Source organism: Vulpes vulpes, chromosome 5, assembly GCF_048418805.1.
Source record: "Vulpes vulpes isolate BD-2025 chromosome 5, VulVul3, whole genome shotgun sequence".
Lineage (NCBI taxonomy): Eukaryota > Metazoa > Chordata > Mammalia > Carnivora > Canidae > Vulpes > Vulpes vulpes.
Window position 1 is genome coordinate 78,253,776 of NC_132784.1, and position 18,665 is coordinate 78,272,440.

General features: G+C 41.7%; 1 long non-coding RNA gene across 2 annotated transcripts; it reads left to right on the forward strand.

The window, feature by feature from the left end:
• Positions 1 to 259: 259 nt before the first annotated feature.
• LOC140598927 (uncharacterized) lies at positions 260 to 8,538 on the forward strand. Of its 2 annotated transcripts, XR_012001453.1 has the most exons (3): positions 260 to 535; positions 7,892 to 8,036; positions 8,192 to 8,538. It is a non-coding gene; the product is annotated as an uncharacterized lncRNA (long non-coding RNA). The 2 variants fall into 2 exon arrangements; XR_012001452.1 differs by having other exon boundaries at positions 7,892 to 8,538.
• The last annotated feature ends 10,127 nt before the right edge of the window (positions 8,539 to 18,665 follow it).

Genomic DNA, 18,665 nt, shown 5'->3' on the forward strand with positions numbered 1-18,665 from the left:
TTTGGCTTTGCAGGCCTTGCGGTCCCTGGCACAGTCCTGCCCTTCACAGCGTAGAAGCTGCCCTAGCAATAGTCAGTGAGTGGAAGGGGCTGTGATCCCGGAGAACTTTCTTGACAAAAGCAGGTGGCAGGCTGCCAAACCCAGGGCCCAACTGCTGTAGTTGGCTGACCTCTGAGCTGGACTGTGCTGCGTCTTGTTGACTGCGCCCAGGGCCTCAAGGGGAAAGCCCCTTCCCCATTAGAGAAGACATACCCTTAGTTTGTCTTCGTTAGAAAAAAGTACAAGAGTAGTTAGAGTAATTCAGGAAGTTTATACAACATGCAGGAAAAATTAGGAAAAAAAAGAGTCTCATCTTTCCTTTTTTTTTTTTTTTAAGATTTTATTTATGTATTCATGAGAGACACACAGAGAGAGGCAGAGGCATCGGCAGAGGGAGAAGTCTCCCCGCAGGGAGCCTGATGCAGGACTCCATCCCAGGACCCCGGGATCATGACCTGAGCCAAAGGCAGAGATGCTCAATCACTGAGCCACTCAGGTACCCCTCACCTTTACCTTTAGATAGACTCTAAGAATAACCACTCTTTTTTCCCCTAAGACTGACCACTCAATGTATATCTTTCTGGATTTTTCTATAAGCGTGTATATGCCTAAGTATATATGTACAGACATCCAAATAGAGGTTTTCTTTTGTTTATTTCTTTTCCCCCCTCTCCTCCCCTCTTCCTCTAGTCACCTCATCCCCTCCCCTCCCCTCCCTTCCCGCTTCTCCCCAGGGTCCCCTTTCTCTCCATCCCTCCTTTCTCTCTAGCATGTGTGGGATTGGTCTGAAATACTCTTCTGCAACTTGCTTCTTTCGCCCTACATTACATCACGGTACGCCTCTTTGGATTTGAGAGGCAGCATTCCACAGTTGGTGGTGCCCTGTTGTTGCCAACCGACATGACGTGAGTGTCGAATTATTTTTGGTGAATGGTGCTAGGAGCAGGTGGTGGTGGGGGCATTCTACATCTCCATCCCACAACCTGGCTGCTTGGCTGGACTGGACTGTTGGTAGGAGAGCAAGTCTCAGGATACATGCCAGCAGCCGCAGGGCCTTTCCCTGGTAAGCAGGGACAGACAGCCGGCCTGGAGTTTGGAAAGGGGCTCTGTCTCGGTCGTCAGGCACCCTGGGCAGCAGTGGCCTGAAAGGCTGTCTCCAAAGCAGGCACCTCTCACAATAGGACTGGCAAACTCCTCCACACAATCCAGAAAAAGAGGCCCAAAGGGGGCTCGAGCACCTCCTCTCCACATGGATGCTTGGGCTTGCCCTTCATTTTTTTAAAAATACCTTATTCATAGGAAGACTGTGTGCTCTCCTACATGATCCAAGCAAATCACCAATTCCCTCCCCCTTCTTATTTGGAAAAATCAAATAATAGTATAAAAATATGATTATAATATAATAAAGAGAATGATATAATAAACAAGGAGATAGCCTTCACTCAGATTCATGATAACATTTTCCCATGTTTAATTTGCCTATTTTTTTCCCTGAAAAAAGGATACCTACACTCTCTCTCACACACATATACATTATAAACACATATGAATATATATTTAAAATTTTTATTTTACTTCTAATTAGGGTTCCAAAAGAAATCACAATTCTTATTTGTCCTGTCAAAGCTATTTCTAATATCCCTTATGCCTTATTCCTTAAGTAGCCCTCAGGGACTGAATAAAATTTATTTTTCTTGATTAAGTCCCTATCTTTTGTTCAGGGGCTCAGAAATATCGAAGCTAGGGCGCTTGGCTGGCTCAGTAGGAGCATGGGACTCTTGATTTGAGGATGTAGGTTTGAGCCTCATGTTGGGTGTAGAGATGACTTAAGAATAAAGTCTTTAAAAAAATAAAAAGAAAGAAAGAAATGGAAGAAATGTCAAAGCTGAGGCCTATGTGACTCTCTTTGCTTCTCTTTGGGTTGCCAGATGGTCCACTGGAGTGTATGTACCATCAGGGCAGGGATTTTGCTCCTGTCATCACACTCTCCCCGCAGTCTGGAAAGAGAGCCTGGCACAGAGCAAATACTCACTAACTAAATGTTTGTTGAGTGGCTTGTTGTGGCTCCAGCTATCACTTCAGAAATCCAGGTAGCAGAAATGAGGTCAAGATGCAAAAGAAGGGATAATCCATATGTCAGGAGAATAAAACATTTCCAGAAAAGCCAGAGGCAATGGAGTGACATAATCCATAGCTTAATCCACTTGAGCTACATTGGCCAAAAGTCAGGGCTACCTGTAAGAGAGTTTTCAGCTTGGCATGTGCCTGCCACACACACAAATATTAGTGCTCTGTAAGTAAGGAAGGAGGGGGAATAGCTATTCAGGAGCAGTGGTATTTCTGCTGGACCCTGGGCATGTGCATGCAGTCTTATCCATGCAAGATCCTGAGTGTCGAGAGCATGAGACATTACTGGATGGTAGATAGATGCATGTGGCCAGGCCACAGGGAAAGAAACCACAGCCACTGCTTCTCAGAAGACTGTTCAGAATCAGCAGAGAAACAGCCTGGTGGTGAACTTGTGACTGCTTCTGTCTGGGTGACTCACACGTCTTATTTGTGTCCAATTGAATGGATCTGACGGGTCAACACAATTTCTAAAAATCCAAGACGGGCTTGGAGATTCAACAATGGGCCTGAGCTGAGCTCTCTTACCAGTCAGTTCTGAACTGTCAAGATAATGAATTGTTTAAACCAGACAGCCGTTTTCCCTTGTGAACTTGGTGGCCTTCGCCTTTACACATCCTGCTCTTGCCCTGGGTTGGCAAAACTGTCTTCACAGATTGTCTGTGCCTCATGCATATCCAGGACTGGCTACAGGGGTGGCCATGTGATTGGTGGGTCCCAGACAAAATGAAAATGTTGGGCCCCTTGCTTAAAAATTATTAAGAATTTCAAGATGGTGACTGTAGAGCTTTTAGCCAAGTGTGGAAGCCTCTGAGCATGGGATCCTCTGTGGTTGGACAGGTTACAAGCCTGTGAAGTTGATTTGGTGTATATCTAGATGTGATGAAACCTTCAAGGCTCAGGCAAATTGTCTCTGAGTTATTTTATTTTACTTTATTTTATTCTATTTTTAAAAAAAATAGGCTCTACACCCAGCATAAAGTCTGATGTAGGGCTTGAACTCACGACTCTGAGATCAAGACCTGGGCTGAGACAAAGAGGCTGATGCTTAATGGACTGAGCCACTCAGGCACCCCTTCTCTGACTTATTTTTGACAGTTAATCTGAAGGCTCCATCCTATGAGGCTGAACCTCTCTGTGTTGGATTACATTTTTCCTGCTTTGTCTGGCAATGAATTCAGACTACAAACACTGATGACATTTCAGAAATTGTTATTTTATTTTATTCTTTTAAAAAAATCAGCAGCAATTAAGAGTGGCTGCCACAGAAGAATTACTCTGGTTAAATGAGGGGACTGGCTGATAATTTGATTTTACATGTCTTCCTTTGTATGAATGTACTGAAATATCAGCAAAAGAAAAATAAAAGGGATGAACCCGTAAGGACAAAATGAGCATGAGAGAGCAGAGTAGTTGAGAAAAACTAATGAAGACAAATGATTCTTAAGCCCCTGAAAAGGGCAGGGAGAAGCCAACAAGACATTAGTTAATGTGAAAAGTCCCTAAAGACTCCTGAGCTGGAGATGCGACGCTATCTCTAGAAGCAGGGGAAGACTGGTGCTAAAAACAAGAAGTCAATTGAAAGTCCAAATGAAGAGTGGTTGTACCCCAGATTCCTTACCTTGCCCCAACAGAAGACTGGGGCAACTTTTTTACTTGAGAGAAATTGAACCCCAGAGCTTTTAGATTTGGGGATCCACACATAGTTGAGGGCAGTCTATGGTGCCAAAATCTCTTAAGAGTTTCACTAGCCTGGTTAATCCCACTTGACTCCTAGAATGCTGGTGGCCAGGCTCACAGCTGACAAGCAGGGTGCAGAACAGTCCTCTCTGGGCACCACAAACCAGAATGACAGTGCTATTCATAGTTCACATCCCAGGAGGTCAGTGTCTCTCTCAACTGACCTTTGGTGGAACCTATGAGCCAAGAAGCCCTTCCCAGGCATGTTGAGCTGTGACTCACTCTTAAATATGAGTGGACAGCCAAGGCTTTTTGGGGAAAGACACTAGAATGAAAGACAAGATCAAAGCCAAGAACCAGAAAAGGAACTCAGAGGAAACGGAGTATAGAGTGCAGATGTCAACTCCAAACACTGTAATGAATACAGATGAGGGCTGAGACAGGGTGTGTGAAAGAGCCACTCCCCATCACTTTTTATTTCCATTTCTTATTTTAATTATTATGTTTTTGTAGCACTATCATCTCCTGATATCATATAGTTTATCTGTTAGTTGTTTACTCTGTCACTCCCAGTTGAATGTAAGCCCTATGAGAGCAGACACTCTGTCTTGTTCATTTTTCTATCACCAGTACTCACAAGGCAAGTGCCTAACAAATATTTCTTTTTTTAATTTTAATTTTTATTTATTTTTATTTTTTCCTAACAAATATTTCTAATTGAAAAACTGTATCCATAAACAGGAACATGGTACTATAACAAGAAGAGCAGGAAAGATACTGAAATATTAATAGTGTGAGAAGAAAATTTAAAAATTCAAGGGTGCCTCGGTGGCTCAGTCAGTTGGGCATCTGCCTTGGGCTCAGGTCATGATCCCAGGGTCCTAGAGTCGAGCCCCACATCAAGCTCCCTCGTCAGTGGAGTCTCTTTGTCCCACTCCCTCTGCCCCCTTCCTCCTTCCAAATAAATAAATAAAATCTTAAAAAAAAGAAGTGAAGAAAATTTAAAAATTCAATAGACTTGCAAAATATCATTGGGAAATTCTCCTCAAATAAATGTAGAATAAAATAATGGAAAATAATAGAGAAAACAGAAGAAAACGAGATCAAAGAGTTTTAAAATCTGATGAATATAAATCCCAGAAAGAACGAAAAATTGGAGGGGAAAAGATTATAACAGAAACGAGAAAGAAAAATTTCTCGGACTAAAAGACACAAATTTCCAGAGTTTAGAAGTTAACTGAGTGTTTGGGAAAACAAATGAGGACAGAATTGTCTCAAGGCACATAATCATAAAATTTCAGATTGTAGGGATAAGAGAAGGTCCTATAAAATTTCCAGTGAGCAAAAAGAGCCGACAACTAAAAGGTAAGAACCAGAACAGTATTTGGACTTCTCAGCAGGAGCCCTGGAAATCAGAAGACAGTGGGGTACAATGTTCAAAAGACAGAGAAGGTGATCACCAACCTTGATTTTCACTTAGACAAACTATTGAACTAATGTGATGATAAAATAGAGAATAGCTCAGACCTGCCAGGTCATTAAAATATACCTCATATGCATCCTGTCTCAGGAAGCTTACACACACACACACACACACACACACACACACACACACACACACAGCAAAATAAACCAAGAGAGAGGAGGAGCCAGAGAACGGAGAATCTAAAGAAGAGAGAAGGTAAAAGAGTATGTAACCTGAGGTAGTCCTAGAATGACAACTGTGCCTCAGATCAAGAGGGCAGTCAGCCAAGAAAGGAGCAAGAGTGTGTAAGGCCCCTGGAGATGTGTCTTTGGATTAGTGAATTACCTTAGTGTATTTACTTGTATTTACTTAGTGTTGGAGACGGGTTTTTAGTTCTTTTTGGAAATGGTTTGGGGATAGTTTGAGTATGTGTCCATTATAGGTGAATAGAAAACTAAGTGCATGGAAAACTAAGGCAATGATTAATTGAAGAAAAACAGAAAGTCATATGAGAAAGGGTATGCAATCTTAACATACCAAATGACTCAGCCATGAATAACATTTTTATAGCCAATAATGTATGCATTAAATTTTAATTTAACGAAAAAAACTTGACATAACTTTATTAAGAGAATAATCTAGAAGGGATATAGAAATATAGGTGTGGTGTGTGAATTAAAACAACTAAACCCTTGTTTTCTTTCTTACGAAATCAAGAGTTAAAATCTTGAAAAACAAAATAAACCGTAACCATGTGACCTAGAAATAGGGCAGTAAACACGATAAACAAATGAAGGAGTTGAAAGTGATCGCTTTGGGGTGTGGAGACTGGGAGTAGGGAGGAGTGGAGCAGGGTAGCTTTTCCTTGTTATAAAGCCTCGTGGTAAACTGCATAATGAAGTCCTTTGATAAGAAAAAAATAATTAAAAAGCAGTATGCTAATGAGGTGGCAATCTCTCACATGGCCTCATGTATCCCCGAGTAGCCTCATGGTTCCTGTTCACAATGAGGGCTTGAAGACAGCTCCATCCTTGTGGCTAAGTCATACGGGATGTGGTGTCTTCTTTGAAGGCATCACGAGCTTATCATGTTCTTCATTTTTTTTAAAAAAGATTTATTTATTTATTTGAGAGAGAGCGAGAGAGAGCGAGAGCAAGTAAGCAGGGGAGGGGAAGAGGAAGGGTGGAGAGAGAGGGAGAGAAAGTCTCAAGTAGACGCTGACCTGAGCACAGAGCCCAACACAGGGCTCAATCTCACAACCCTGAGATCATGACCTGAGTGAGAACCAAAAGTGAATCCCTTCACCTGCTGAGCCACTTAGGCACCAACGTTCTTTCACTCTGTGGGTCAGTGGTCTGGGAACCAAGGGATGGAAAGGGACACGGAGTCTCTCATTATACATTAAAGGATAAACAAACATGCAAATAGCACACAAGCATTTGGTTATTTCTCCTGCCTGAAAAACCTTCTTTAAAGCCCATGTTCCCCTCCAACTGTTGCCCTATTTTTCTGCATCAGTTTATAGCCACATTTCCCTTAGTAGTCGTCCACTGTCTTTAATCCTTCTCTCATTTTCCCTTGAGCCCATTCCAAGAAGCTTTCACTCCTACTACAATACCAAAAACAGTTCTTTTCAAGATCTTTAATGGCCTCCGTGTTACTAATCCAATGATGAATTCAGCTTTTATCTTACGTAACGTATTGGCGGTGTTTGACACAGTTGACAATACTGGATTCCCGGAGACACATTCTTTGCGTGGCACTCACATGGCTCACTGCCCAGTTTTCTTTCTACCATTGGCTGCTCCTTCTCTGTCTCTCTTGTGAGTTCCTCCTCCTCTTCCCAGACTCATGTAGATGTACCCAGGGTGCAGTTTTCAGACTTTCTTCTTAGTACTTCCCACTACTCTTCACCTAACCTACTCTAGCATATTTTCGTGGTCTAATATTGCTTTAAATATGATCCATAAGCCAAAGACTCCCAGTTTGCCAGGAATTGCTACTGTCTGTCCTTTCCAAATGTGTCCAGCACCTGACCACTTCTTATCACCCCTCTCTCTACTCTTCTGGTTCAAGCCACTGAGACTTTTTATCTGGATGATTGCAGTAGTCTCCTAAGTAGTCTCCCTGCTTCTGCCTTTGTCCCTTTGTAGTGTATTTTGAAAAATTCAACAGCTGGAGCAGTCCTTTTGGAACCCAAGTCATACCATGCCCTTTCTCTGCTCAAGCCTCTTCAATGGCTTCCTCTGTGACTCTCCTTTCAGGGAAGTCATTTTTTTTGACATTTTAAATGGAATTTCTTGATAAAATTTTGAACTTATATGTGTGAATTCATAAAGCATCATGGCATATCTTCTTGGTGGCACATGTCTTTACCCAATAGAAAATGACATTGCAAGGGGCATCTGGGTGACTCCGTCAGTTGAGCATCCAACTCTTGATTTCAGCTCAGGTCGTGATCTCAGGACCAAGTTCCACATCAGGCTCTGTGCTGAGTGTGGAGCTTGCTTGAGATTCTCTCTCCCTGGCCGTCTCCCTGCTAGCACTTACTTTCTCTCTCTCTCTCTCTCTCTCTCTCAGAAAAAGAAAGAAAGAAAGAAGAAAGAAAGAAAGAAAGAAGAAAGAAAGAAAGAAAGAAAGAAAGAAAGAAAGAAAGAAAGAAAGAAAAGAAAATGACATCATAAAATTGGTTGGGTTTTTTTGGCCTCAAGTTTTATCTCATTAGGTTAATATTGCTACATGTGCTTCCTTTTTAAACATCCCCTCCCCTCCATCTGTTACTCTACTAGAATACCCTCAGCTATGCTGCAATAACATATAGATACCAAATATCTGTCTTAAAACAACAGTTTTTTCTTTTTTTCCCTCACTCTTATTAAGTCTCCAAAGCATATCGTCAAGAAATGCTCCGGCTGGTAGAAGACGAGAAAAGCTGGAGGGTCACACAGAGGCTTTCTACGGCTTCAGCCTGCAAGTGACAGACATCTCTTTTTCTCACATGTTATCGGCCAGAACCAGTCTTCCATGTGTCCAGGAAGGAGGAAAATAAGTGGCATTTGGGGAACAAAAAGCACGTGTCTCGCCTCAGTTACTTTTCAGGCTGCATGTGTTGGAGGGTCAAAGAGCACGTGTACCATCAGGAGTGGTACCTGTATTTTGGTTATGACATATGTTTTATTGTTAAAAACACCACCACCAGAAACATATTTATGTAATTCCCAAAGTCAGCTCTTTTCTTGTCTCCTGCTTCTGGTTTAGGGCAGGCGCGCAGGTGTGTGTGTGTGTGTGTGTGTGTGTGTGTGTCTGTGTGTGTGTGTGTTTGTGTCCTCTCAGGCAACTCCACTGAAGAATTCCATGGTTCTTCCAATTTTTTTACACTTCACAACAGTCTTAAGACCTAATTATCTTTTTTTTTTTTGGTAGCACTTGACAAATTTTATGGAAATTTATACAAAAAGACAAATAACTAAGAATAGTTAAAGATTTCTTAAAATATAACATCTTTTTTTTAGAGATTGAGAAATGACGGCTAGAGAGGTTACGTGTCTTATCCAAGGTCACACCGCAAGCCAGTGGCTGAACCAGAATTCCGGTGCCAGGGCCTGGACTCCTGGCTGGGTTTCAGGGCTTATCCGGCATTCCTGGGGGGGAGAACCTCCCAGAGAGGAAGGCGCCTCTTGCCATCCAGCCCCGCAGCTCTTTGCTGCCCTCTCCTGACTTCCTCCCTTACGACAAGTGACAAGGTCCCGCAGTGAACCCGGTGTGTGCTGGTGGAGGCTCTCCTTTGCCCTCTCTTCTCTGACTCCCAGGTGCTGAGAACACCTGTCCGGACTAGTAAATATCGTCACTGATTAATGTTTAAGAGCAGCAACTGTGACGTTAGAGTACATGCTTCATATATAGGGTGTATGCGTTAGAGTACCCTAATGCATGTACCAGCTCTGTGCTGGTGGCTGTGCATGCATAATCCCAAGGACTCCTCATAAATACACCATAGGAAGGGCTGCTAAGCCTCTTACAAGGAAGAAAACTGAAGTACAGAGAGAATGCTCCTGCTCTGATCCTCCCCCTGGCCAGTGTTGGACAAACGTTTATTTGGTTTGATTCTTTCCTTTTTGCATTCGAGTTACACTGAAACTTGGAGGCTGAGAGATTACGTCCTCTGCTGATTTGCGGCCTCCTCTGTATCCACAGTATAAATTCGTTTTCACAGAGGCTCGCGTTGGGATGTGCCACAACAAACATTTTCTGAGCACTTTCATCTGTTCTTCCATTCCACGATTATTAAATGCTCACAGTGCCCAAGGCAGGCATCTATGAACAACACAGACAAATCCCAGCCCTCACAGAATGTACTAATACATTCCAGAAGATCTAGGAATAGATTGTCTTCCTAGTAGTTTCTCTGCATTTACAAAGCTTGTGGATTTATGTTAGTAATTCCTTGTTTATTGTGTACAGGGTGCAGGTTACTGGAAGGGAGGGAAACTTCATTTCACTGGTGATAATCATCTTTTTCTGTTTTTAATCCTTTCCTCCTGTTGGCCAGAGGGTCATTTCCTGTTCACTTTTGTTTCTCTCTTCCTGTTGATCCTCTAAAGACCTCTATACCCAATGGATCTCTGGCCCCTTTGTAGTATGTCCTGATACCAGGTGCATCCTAATGGATTTAAGACACGTGCTAAGATGCATACTAAGACGTGTCCTAAGTGTCCGTTCCCCTTGAGTCCTCTCTCTATAACCCTGTAAGGTTCTATAGTTATGTATCATAGGAATTGATTTTTCTAAAATGAGGTAACTTCAAACCTTTATTTCAATTCTATTGATTTCCATTCTATTACTGTTTGAATTATGAATCTTCAGAATAGATTCAGTTAATATTTAGATTTGACTGCCTGGGGCTTTAGGAATATGTCACAGATGGAGACAAAATTCAGCCAGGCTGAGGGGGCATTCATCACCACAGATGACTTGGTCTAACCACTTTGGGCATCCAAATTTTGACCACAGTTGAGATATACACAATCCTACTATCTAGCTTTAAGAGAACTTCATGACCTCCAGATCAAGATGGAGTTCATGTTTCAAGAATCCCTCTGCTCCAGAAACACAGCAGTACTGAATAAAACAAAAAGAAAAAACAGAAGAAGGCATAATTAGGCTTTAAATACAAGACAAGCATTTTTGAAGATCCAAGCTGGCACAGAAAAACACAAATAGCAATCTGGGCTGAAAGGGTGGGTGGACTTGCAGGGTTTTAGATGCAGAGGCAGTCAGTGGTGGTACCTGAGTCAAATGTATTCCCTGTGAGGGGCACCTGGGTGGGTCAGTTGGTTAAGCATCAGACTCTTGATTTTAGCTCAGGTCATGATCTCAGGGTCGTGAGACTGAGCCCAACATCAGGCTCAGCGCTGAGCATGGAGGTGCTTGAGATTCTCTCTCTCCCTCTCTCCCTCAGTGCACTGCCCGCACCCCCACCACTCTTGCTCCCTCACCCTCTCACTCTCTCTCAAAAAAAAGTATTCCATGTGAAACGGGGAAGCAAGGATAGGCTCACTGACTGAAGCCCTGCCCTAGCGTGGTATTCATTCCTTATCCCCCATCCCTGGGGTAGAAGGCTAGAAATAAACGTGCTGCAAAATGCTGAAGGAGGAATGGCTCATATCCAGCTCCAGGCTGGGAGAGAAGGATGAAACAGGCTTGTGACCAAGTGCTGAGTCAAGCTTTCCCTTGACCCAGTCTGGGCTGGCCACAGCCCATTGGCTCTGCAAGACAGTCCCTCTTGCTGCCCTTCCTAGGCTAGGATTTTGAATGGGGACCCCCAAAGCTGCTCAACAGGATAACTGAATATGGTGGTAAAGGAGAATGGAGGAGGAAGAGGAGGAGGAGGAGGAGGAGGAGGAGGAGGAGAGAGACACACAGAGAGAGAGAGAGATCTGAAACACACTACCTCATATCCCAGTGAGACTGTAAATCAAGTGAAAAATGGATGGATAAAAAGTTATTCTGAGGGACACCTGGATGGCTCAGTCGGTTAAGTGTCTGCCTTCAGCTCAGGTCATGATCTCAGTATCCTGGGATCCAGTCCCACGTCTGGCTCTCCACTGAGTGGGGAGTCTAGCTTCTCCCTCTGCTTCTGCTCCTCCCCTTCCCCCCCCCTCATAAATAAATAAATAAAAAATCTTACAAAAAAGTTTATACTGAGAAGAGCAGTCAATAAACCAACAATCAGAACATGAATTTGCTTTAGATGTAATTGATTTTACTGAACACTTGGACAAAGCTTTAAAGTAAATACACTCATTATTTTAAGAAATAAATGAAATAAAAACTTCATTGAAGTAATTAAAAAAATATGGGGAAATAGGCTGAAAATCAGAATGGAGAGATATGAAAAAAGGCCAGTTAGAACATCTGAACATAAAAAATTGACATTTGACAATGAAATAAAAAATATGGGGTTTTGAGTTACAATGGCTATTTGACAATGGCTATTTGGCCATATGTATCTAAAGTTACTTTTCTTTTTTTCTTTTCTTTTCTTTTCTTTTCTTTTCTTTTCTTTTCTTTTCTTTTCTTTTCTTTCTTTTCTCTTTTCTTTTCTTTTTTTTCTTTTCTTTTCTTTTCTTTTCTTTTCTTTTCTTTTCTTTTCTTTTCTTTTCTTTTCTTTTCTTCCTTCCTTCCTTCCTTCCTTCCTTCCTTCCTTCCTTCCTTCCTTTCTTATTTATTTTAGAGAAAGAGAGAGAGGGAGAGAGTAGGGAGAGGCGCAGAGGGAGAGAGGGAGAGAGAGAGGGAGTCTTCAAACTGACTCCTTGCTGAGCATGGAGCCCAATGCAGGGCTCAACATGTGGCTTGGCTTCACAACCCTGAGATGACAGCCTGAGCCAAAATCAAGAGTTGGATGCTTATCTGACTAAACTACCCAGGCGTCCCTGCTTCACCCCCTTTCTAAAGCATAGTAAAATTACAACAAAGAGATGAAAGAGAAAAGAAGAAACAAACTAACAAGAAAGGGAAAGATAGGTGGAGAGGCAGTGGCACCAGTATTTTGAGAAGGGAGATGAATGAGTGATAACTGATGAGTGTGAACTTGGGACAGCCAGGCCTTGAAATCATTGTGGTATCAGAAAGCTGAAAAAAATCTGATTCATGCTGAGAACCCTCTAAGTCTCAGAAACTAGTAATACCAGAAGCCTCTGGACTTGGAGCAAAAGAAGGGCTCAACAAAAAGATTGAGTGACAGCTGTTGGAGAAGCAGTTCTAACTTTAGATCTCCTCTCCCACCTGCAGTGCTAACATGTGATACCTATACGTTTGTATCACACAGGATAGATATGTGATGGAGACATATGCACATATATTTTAGAATACATTTATTCAAGAGGGTGGTTTAAATAACATTTTTAGACATACAAAGACTAACCACATTACCACACATAGATCCTCACTAAAAGATTATTAAAATTTTGCTTCAGAATAGAAAAGCAAAAACAGAAGGGAAAGGTGGAATGCAAGAAGCAGGTATCCTCCAACCAGCTCTTCATCCCATCAACTTCTAAATTGAATGACTTGTTCGGCTGAGTGCAGAGATTGAGAAAATGTGTTGAAAATGTTAAGTAATGATTAGAGTCTAAAAATTATTTTTACTGGTTTATAAAACAAGAATTACAAGGTAGGGAAGCTATTCAAGGTGGGAGGTACTTAAAGGACATTAGGGATTTATTGAAGTCAAAAGGAATTAAATAACTGCAGACTTTGTGAGACAATTTACGGTTAAGCACATAGGTCAGAAAGTTCAGAGTATCCATTAAAATAAGACTTACAGCTTCCAAATCAGAAGAGATTAAACATTATCAAGCAAAATAAGACAGAAAGGAAGAAAAAGAAGGTAAACAGAAAGGACGAAATAATATAATTAAGTTTAAACTATTCAATTATAAAGAATGGAAATGGGTTAAATTTGCCTATTAAAAGAGAGAAGCAATCAGATAAAACTAAAATGCAGCTCTATGCTTCCTATAAAACACCAAGTGTACACACACACACACACACACACAGGCCAAAAATCAAAGAACGGAAAAAGATGTGTAATATAAATACTAACAAAAAAGTGTAGCAAATTAACATAAGACAAGGTATATCTTGGGGCGCCTGCGTTGCTCAGCCTATTAAGCGCCAACTCTTGATTTCAGCTCAGGTCATAATTTCAGGGTCGTGGGATCGAGTCCCACATGAGGCTCTGTGCTCATCAGGGAGTCTGCTTGAGATTCTCTCTCTCCCTTTGCCCCTCCGCCAACTACATGTGCACACACACTCTCTCTCTCAAACAAATAAACCTTAAAAAAAAGAACAAAGTAGATCTTATGGCAAAAACATTAATGGGGATAAAGAGAGTAACCACAAAATATTAAATGTAACCACACACAATTATGAAATTGCATGTTTCTGATGTAATCTCTTATGTTATAATATAATAATAAATAGAGTGAACATTGAAGAATTATAGGAAGAAAGTCAAAAAGCCACAGCAGGGAACTGACACAACTCATAAATCAAGCAGACACAAATTAGGAAGGATATAGTGGCTTTGGATAATAAAATTAGCAAGTGTGATCTAATATATATGTGTATGTATCTAAAAACTTTGTGCACAACAAGTACATGGATAGCCTTTTCAGGTATAGATAGAATCTTTGTAAAATTTGATCATGAGGTCAAAAAGGCAATTTCAACAACTTAAAATGATTTTAAAAATTTATTTATTTATTTATTTATTTATTTATTTGAGACAGAGAGAGAGAGAGAGAGAGAGAGAGAGAGAGAGAGAGAGAGGCAGAGACACAGGCAGAGGGAGAAGCAGGCTCCATGCAGGGAGCCTGATGTGGGACTTGATCTTGGAGGATCATGCCCTGGGCTGAAGGCAGGCACTTATCCCCTAAGCCACTGAGGGATCCCCAACAACTTTAAATAATTGATATCATACTGACCACAATACATCACCACATAATTAAATTAGAAATAATTTAAATGATAAATTAATACCCCTATCTTCTCCCTCTTTCCACTAATTGTGAAACTTAAGGACGCAATTATGAAGAACTCTAAATAAAGATAAATAAATGCCATAATAAAAAATTACAGCTGAACAATAATAAATGTACTAAGACAAAAAATTGTGTGATGTAGCTAAAGTGGTGTTCAGAGGAAAATATGTGGCCTAATTGCATTTATTATAAACAAGAAAAATGAATATACATGAGTAGTATTCAACTAGAAGAACAGTAAACTACATATGAAGGTAGAAGGAAAGAAATAATAAATATGGAAGAAATAAATGAAATTGGAAATTGGGACACAAAACTAAAAGCTTGTTCTCTGAAAAAAGAAGAAAAGGGAAATAATGAAAGAGATAATCTCCAGTAGGACTCATTAAGAAATAAAGGGAAAGTATGTAAGTAAGTAATATTAAGAAAAAAAGCTTGATTGGCACCCAAGAGGTTGTTAACTAGTTCGAATGTCCTTCTGGTTATATGACCGAAATGACATCAGGTAACGGGGAAGGATGTGCTCAATATGGAAGCAAACTAAAATTAGATGTCTATTTCACAGCTTACACAAAGATCCAGTCCACTTGCATTACAGACTGAAGTGCAAAAAGCAAAATCTAAATATTTTTAGAATATAAGGTACAAAAGCACAAACCATATCAGGAAAACCTAAAGATGCTGCATACACAGAGTTAAACCCTGGGAAAACACTGTATAAGAAAGTAGACATATTTGGAAAATACACAGAATTCCTATAAATCATTTAAAACAATAACCTGCTCAATAGAAACATGAAGAAATAAGATGCACAGCGGAGGAAGGCCATATGACCAATCTGCATTTGACCTGGGGCACCCGGGTAGCTCAGTCGGTTAAACATCTGACTCTCGATTTCTGCTCAGGTCATGATCTCAGGGTCCTGGGATGGAGCCCTTTGTCAGGCTCTGTGCTTAAGAGGGGAATCTGCTTGGATTTTCTCCCTCTGCACCTCCCCCACACAGCTCTTGGGTGCTCTGTCTCCAAAATAAATATATAAAAAATATGCATTTGACCTGATGCCTAATCCTTAGACAGTCACAACTTTAAGAGGCCATACTGACCTTGTGCTGGCCTTCTATGAGGCACGGCTGGTGGGAATATGGTTGGTACGACCTCTTTAGGGAGCAATTTGATATTATTTGGTGAAGTGGGAAATGCTCATTTAGGTGTACATCCTAGAAAAGCAGTTCTTAAACTTCAGCGTGTCTCAGAATCACCTGGAGGGCTCATGAAAGCACACCTTGCTGGGCCCCACTTCCAGAGTTTCTAATGCAGCTGGTCTGGGGCCAGGGCTGAGGCTTTGCATTCTGACACGGTCCTGGTGATGCTATTGCTGTCGGTGGGATCACACTTTGAGAACCACTCACTCCCCTAGAAGCCTTTGGCAGTGGTGCACAATGATATGTATAAAAATGTTCGTTGTTAGGAATAGCAAAAAGAAAAAACAGTTTAAATGCTCCCCAGCAAGAGAATGAATAAGACATTTTTTTAACACAACAGAATATACACAGAAGTTAAAATGAATGAACTAGAGATGCGAGTATAACAAAAAATATTGAAAACACTATTCTAGGGACACCTGGGTGGCTCAGTGGTTGAGCGCCTGCCTTTGGTCCAGGGCCTGATCCTGGAGTCACGGGATCGAGTCCCACATAGGGCTTCCTGCATGGAGCCTGCTTCTCTCTCTGCCTGTGTCTCTGCCTCTCTCTCTCTCTGTGTCTCTCATGAATAAATAAATAAAATCTTAAAAAAAAAAAAAAGAAAACACTATTCTATGAAAAAAGCCAAATACAAAGTGATATATGGAGCTTGATACCATCTAGATACATTTTAAAGGCACGCAAAACAAAACAATGTTTATGGATAACAAATGGTATAAATCATGCCTGAATGAGATAATACCCAATATATGATATTCATTAATTGTGAGGAGGGGGTGAAGGTAATGGGACAGACATGGATAAAAGGAGACCCTCAACTGTACCTGCATTGTTTTTATCTATCGATCTATCGATTTACCTACCTATCATGTATCTATCATTAATTGTATTTTTTTTAAAAAGCTTAATAAATGTTGCTCTCCTAGTTTAGGCTGCTGTAACAGAATTCCATTTACTGGGTGGTTTATAAACAGTAGAGATTTATTTCTCGAGGTTCTAGGGGCTAGAATTCTGAGGTCAGGGAGCCAGCACGAATGGGTTCCAGTAAGAATTCTCTTTTGGGTTGCAGACTGCCAAATTCTTGTATCTTCCAGTGGTGGAAAGAGGGCGAGAGAGCTCTCTGGAGTCCTTTTTATAAGGGCACTGATCCCATTCATAGGGGTTTCATCCTTATAACCATATTCCCAAAGACCTCTCCTAATACCATCACAATGGGCATTAGGATTTAACATGTGAATTGGGGGAGATGCAAACATTCAGCCTATAATAAATGTCAAAAATTGTCAAGCTGGTTAGTGGGTATAAAGTTATTATGTTTCTTCTTGTGTATATATTGGAATTATTTCATGATCAAAATGCATTAAAAAGAACACCTGCAAGAATACCAGGCCAGACTTTGTGTCTGGATGTTTTTAAGGCTGAAAATTGATCCTCTCTTCTGGAATAATGACTGTATACAATTTTGTATACTTCATCACGATGCTATGTAAAAGTACAAGCAGTGCTTTCACATCCCTTCTCGGAGGAATGGTGAAGCCCCTCAGCTTTTCCCTCTGGTCTGGGTTCCTGTTCCTTCATCAGAACCCTGATCCTGCTCATCCTCCTCTCTGTCCTGGTTTCTGGGCTGGGATATTTGATTCTTTGAGCAAGAGGAAAATAAAAGGAATCTGATCATCCAAAGCCTCTTTTATTGCCCTCACAGAGGAGAATCCTGCCTTTAATTGCTCAATTTTGGACTTCTATGGTGTAAAACTGGGACATACTGCAGGGCTGGATTGGTTTACACTGTAAAAGCAGAGAATTGCTGGCAGAAGACATAATGTTCCCAAGGGAGAGACGGGAGGAGGAGAAAGATGGGAACCAGCGGGGCTGGAGTTTGACAGCAGAGGTTTGGCCTCTTGTCTCCTCAGCCTTCCAGGTAGTTCTTTCCTCCCGAATTCCCTCGGCCTGCTGGCACGGTGGTCTTCCCAGATGCTTTGGATCGGCCTCAGAGGTCAGCGCCGGAGAGGACTTTTTTTTTCTTTGCATTTTTGGGGAGGAAGAGTCTCTGTCAGATTGGGTCAAATTGGGTCAGAGCTGGAAATTTTCCATGCAGTAGGGACACAGGTGTGACACTGTTCAATGTCCTCTCTGCCTTGAGCGGCCCAAAGTTCTAGAGCATAACTGCCTCGTGTCCACTGTTAGGCGAGGGAGCTCTTCACTCTCGTTATGTCATTTGTCTCTAACCACATCCTTGTCAGGTCGTATTATCTTCCCAACTCTATTAATGAGAAAACAGGCTTGAAGGGCCTGACTTGCTCAAGGTAATCCATCCATCCATGTGGATTCAAATCCGTGTCTATGATGTTTCACATGGAGCTACACCGTACTGAGTTCCAGGGGGATGCAGCTAAATGTAAGACATGGCCCTGCCATCAAGGAGCTTTGTCATTTATTTGGAGGCACAAGCTATCTGCCCCTGAAGCATTTAGGCTGATGCAGTTGTATGACACAAAGAGGAACAATCCTGCATGTGTAGGATACATTAAGGGCCAGTCGCCTGCAGGGTGCTGTTAGCTTTGGCTCAGCTGCCTCCCACCATCAGAAGAAGATCACACCGCTGGTGTTCCTTTTGCTTTATAGTGAAATGATGTCATAGTTCCTTTTTGGAGAGAAAGATTACTCAGCCTGCAGATAATCATCAAGTGCTCTGAAGGAAGTTCTTTGGAAGGAAGGCAATTTGGCATCGTGAACGTTCTAGAGAGAAGTGAGCCTTCGTCACTGCATTTATTGGACCATGAGCTGCTTAAGGAGTGAGGCTGGGTGTTTCACATCTGCAGGGCACAGAGCCCGGCTCGGGGCAGCTAGGAGGCAAGGTCCATTGTTGTCATTGTAGATTTTCCCCAAGTGGGGATAAAGGGCAGGTGGGTGGGTGGGGAATAGCTGACCCTTTCTCAAGAAGGAAGGCTTTATTGCATCCTTGATAAATGTGGAAGTCTCAAGATTTCATTTCCCTCTATACTGGACCTTGGCAAAGAGTCTAGCTGGCGTGAAATCCTCCTTGGCTGGCCCCTCATCCTCCAGGGTGCTTGTCCAGCTCGTCTACAAACTTGGGACTTCCCTGGAACT